The sequence below is a fragment of the Dipodomys spectabilis genome, unplaced genomic scaffold (genome assembly GCF_019054845.1).
Source record: "Dipodomys spectabilis isolate Male_0828 unplaced genomic scaffold, ASM1905484v1 ptg000504l, whole genome shotgun sequence".
NCBI classification, from domain to species: domain Eukaryota; kingdom Metazoa; phylum Chordata; class Mammalia; order Rodentia; family Heteromyidae; genus Dipodomys; species Dipodomys spectabilis.
Genome location: NW_024871181.1, coordinates 3,049,092 through 3,053,772, shown reverse-complemented (window position 1 = coordinate 3,053,772; position 4,681 = coordinate 3,049,092).

Below are 4,681 nucleotides of genomic sequence, written 5' to 3'. Positions count from 1 at the left end.
CCTGGGCCCGGCTCCCACGGCCTCCTGTCAGGTGCCCGGTGGCCGTGCGCCCCGGCTCCCAGCTCCTTCTCTTGGGCACCTGGATGCCAGCTAGGAGTGCGAGCTTTGACGGGCTGCTGCTCTCCTCCTCCCTTTTAATTTCACCCTGCAACCTGGTTAGCCTGCCCGAGCCTGGTCCCCACCTCCTGGCTCCACGCCCAGTCCTCCCTACTCCCTGCTGTCAACCCAGGAGGCCAGGGAGGAGGCGCTCTAGGCCTCTTGCAAGATAGAAAAGGAGGTGTTGGGGGTGGGGGGTAGGTGGGGGCTGGGTAGCGCCGGGCTCAGCTTCCAACAGGAGACTGACTGAGCCCCACCTGTACTTACCCCTGCCCTCCAGCTCAGCTCCATCCCAAGCCCACACTGTGACCACATCAGCACTTCTGAGGACTGACTATGAGCCAGGCACCAGCTAAGCAGTTTGCACATCTTATCTCTTGTGCCCAGACATCAGGGGGATCCAGAACTCAGACTGCCAGGGGTTCAAATCCCACTCTGCCTAAAATCAGGGCGAAATGTCAACCATTTGAGCCCTCCATGACTCAGTGTCCCCCAGGCCTGTGAAGGCTGCTCAAATGACCAGACTCTGCCACCAGGTACGTGGGGAGAGGCTGGCACAGCCCAGGAGAAATGCCAGATGCCATCTGGGTCTCCTCACCTGACAGCAACAATCACCATGGCTCAGGTCACGCTGCTACCAAGTGATAGAGCAACGCTTTATCCAGCTCTACCTGACTCATCTCACTAGATGACCCCCACAGGTGACAGTCCCCGGTGTCCAGACTCCAGAGGTGGCAGAAGAAAGCTCCAGGAAGCACCTTGGGCCAACCAGAGAGAAGGGAACTTTACATTGGGCAGCACTGGTTCCATTTTTGAAAATCCCTCTCCTGGCTGGGCATGGTGGGGCATACCTGTAATCCCAGCTCTGGGGAGGCTGAAGTAAGAGGCTGGAAAGTTCAGGGCCAATTTGGGTTACCCGGGAAGGAAAGGGGAATGAAGGAAGGAAATAAAAAAGGGAGGGAGAGAGGAAGGGAGGGAAGGAAGAAAATCTCCTTCCCAAGCTTTCCTTGCATTATCTTTCATTCTTACAGCCACGCTGTGAAGTTTTCTGCATTGTTCTTGTGTAACCATTGAGGGCAGAGCCTTTCTCAAGCGGTCTGATGTCTCACCCAGCGCAGCCCCCTGGTGAGAAAAGCTTGGGAACAGGATTGCACAGCTGGAGATCCAACTCTGGGCTCAGGAGCACGGACATTTTCCTTATGCAAAGAACTCCATTGTTTGTTCATTGAAAGCAGCATATAAGAAAGTATAAAGAGGAAGGGGAACCAAAGAGGAGGCAACAATGCTTGATAAGAAATGTACTCGTGGGGCTGGGAAGGTGGCTCAGGGGTAGAGTGCTTGCCTTGCATGCATGAGGCCCTGGGTTCGATTCCTCAGCACCACAAAAAAGCCAGAAGTGGCACTGTGGCTCAAGTGGTAGAGCGCTAGCCTTGAGCTGAAGAGCTGAGGGACAGGCCCAGGCCCAGAGTTCAGGCCCCACGACCGGACCACCCCCCCCCCAAAAAAAAAAAGAAATGTACTCGTTATCTTGCCCATGTAATTGTAACTCCTCTGTACAGTATTCTCACACACAAAAAAAAGAAAGTATAAAGAATGCTGGGCACCAGTGGCTCACACCTGTAATCCTGGCTACTCAGGAGGCTGAGATCCAAGGACAGTGGTTCAAAGCCAGCCCAGGCAGGAAAGTCCGTGAGAATCTTAACTCCAACTACCACCAGAAAATTGGAAGTGGCTCTGTGGTTCAAGTGACAGAGCGCTTGCCTTGAGCTGAAGAGCTAAGGGACAGCGCTCAGGCCCAGAGTTCAACTACTATGACCAAGTAATAATAATAATAATATATGAAGAACAAAATTAAAAGTTGCATATAGTTGACCACCATATTTGTGATATATAGTCTTCTAATGATATTTGTGTGTGTAAGAGAAAGCAAGAGAAGAGAGAGATTATCCACTGTGGAAATGATTTTGTTGTGTTGTGCTAGTTCTGGGGCTTGAACTCAGGACCTTGCACTCTTGCTTGGCACCCTGTCACCTGAGCCACAATTCCACTTCTGGCTTTGATAAGTGTTTGTGGAGCACTTCAAACATTTGAGGATGCATGTCTGGCCTGCATGCATGGTGGATGGATGGATGGATGGAGGCTACATGGATGGATAGGTAGGTAGGTAGGTAGGTAAGTAGGTAGGTAGGTAGATAGATAGATGATTGATAGACAGACAGACAGACAGATAGATAGATGGTGGGTAGATGATGGTTGGAGGAAGGGATGGGTGAATGGATAGGTGGTGGACAGATGTTAATGGGTGGATGGATGGTAGTAGATGGATGGATTGATGGGTGGTGAATGGTTGGACGGAGGACGGATGGATAGATAGGTAGAAGAGTGGTGGGTGTGTTATGTTAAAACAGTCCTAAAGAAACAAGGTCAGATGCTTGGAGAAAAATACAAAGCACCCAAGCAGGTGCTAGTGGCTCATGCCTGTCATCCTAGCCACTCAGGAAGCTAGGATCTGAGGATCGTGCTTCAAAGCCATCCAGGGAAGGAAAGTCCATGAGACTTTTTTTTGGGGGGGGGGTTCCGGTCGTGGGGCCTGAACTCTGGGCCTGGGTGCTGTCCCTCAGCTCTTCAGCTCAAGGCTAGCGCTCTACCACTTGAGCCACAGCGCCACTTCCGGCTTTTTTCTTTTTGCTTATGTGGTGCTGAGGAATCGAACCCAGGGCCTCATGCATGCAAGGCAAGCGCTCTACCACTGAGCCACCTTCCCAGCCCTCCCATGAAACTCTTATCTCACCAAAAAGCCAGATGTGAAGCTGCTAGAGCGCTAGCCTTGCGCCAAAGAGCTCAGGGACAACGCCAGGCCCCAAGCCCCAGGACCAGCGCACGCAGGCACACACACGTAAATAAGGCTAGAACGTAGCTCAGTGACAAAGCATTTGCCTAGCAAGTGATATGTCCTGGGTTTGATCCCCATTACCAAAAAAGGAAAGAAAAGTTTAAAAAAAAACAAACAATCTTACCCCACCCCAAACCAAATACAGGCACCCTCAATTTTTCTTTGAGGGAAACATTTGATGTGTCTCCACCTCGCTCCGCACCCTCTGCAGCCCTCATCCCCTCCCTCCCCTCTTTCCTCCAGCCTGGGAACCTTTCCTTGGACGCACCATGACCTGCCCAGCCTTGGCCCTGCCTGACGTGCTCACGTACACCCAGGCTGTGGTCTGTTTGAACTTGGGATTAGATCCGGGAGGAGCGGGGTGGAGAGCCATGTCTGACGTGCAGGTCCTCTCCACGCTGGAAGGTGGGACATTCGGCTAGGAAGCTGGCCCTGCCAGGGACCATGAGCCTGAGGTACCGAGAGGACTCGGGGACTCAGGGTGTCACGGAGAGACGTCTGCGCTGAGCTCTGCCATCCAGGTCTCATCTTCCACCTTCTTCAACAGTTTTTTCTTTTTTTGGTCAGCCATGGGGCTTGAACTCAGGACTCGGGCTCTATCCCTGAGCTCTTTTGCTCAAGGCTAGTGCTCTACCACTTTGAGCACAGCTCTGCATCTGGTTTTCGAGTGGTTAGTTGGAGATAAGAGTCTCACAGGGACTTTCTTGCCCGGGCTGGCTTCAAACTGCGATCTTCAGATCTCAGCCTCCTGGGTAGCTAGGATTGTAGGAGCGAGGCACCGGCGCCCAGCTTTGTTCAACATGCTTACTGAACACCTGCCATTTTGCTCTGGGTCCTGGGGATAAATAATTCAACAGGGAGCAAAGCCCAGCCGGCAGGGCAGGGAAGAGGCTGGCAGGGAGGGAGCTGGTGGCCGCCAGCGGAGGATAGAGAGGAAAGGGGCCATAGGCGTGGCCATCCCATGCTGTGGCGTCAAGGGAGTGGCAGCGGGCACCAATCTGAGAGAGCCTTGCCCTCTCGGGCCCTCCCAGCCTCACCGTGGGGGCCTGGCCTCCTATGGGGCCCCCAGCCCCACCCCCCAGTCATCTGAGTTCCCAGACTAGATGTCTCCAAGCATCAGGCACCACTACACCATCCCAATTGTTAGGGTGCTGCTAGGTGACAAACCAGAGGAGTGGCAGCTGCAGCAGGGATTCAGCTTGCCTTGGTAAACTGAGGCAATTCCCTGAAGAACAAAACCCTGTGGGGACTATGGCCAGATCTTTGAGGCCATCCATTTGAGACCTTGGCAGGGACTGCTGAGGACTGAGGCTGCGGGGGGCGGGGGGTGTGGGTGGAGTGAACCATGGGGTACCCAGGCTGCGTGGATTCAGCACCATGGGACTTATGCAAATGCCCTGGGGCCTTGTGACAATCAGGAGTCTGTGGATGCTCCAGTGGCCACTGACTGTGGGCTGTGGGCTCTCCAACTCTGGAACTCTTCATTCATTCATTCATTCACTCATTCATTCGTTGAGCCATTCACCCAACACCCATGGAAACTTGTTGTCTACAAGATACATTCTTGGCACACTCGCCGAGCATTCTCTGCTCCTCCTATTAACTCACCGGGCTGGAGTCTCCCCGGCCAGCCTGCGGCCCTCCTGTGCCCCTGGTCCCCGAGACAGGATCCTGGGACCACTGGTGGGTCTG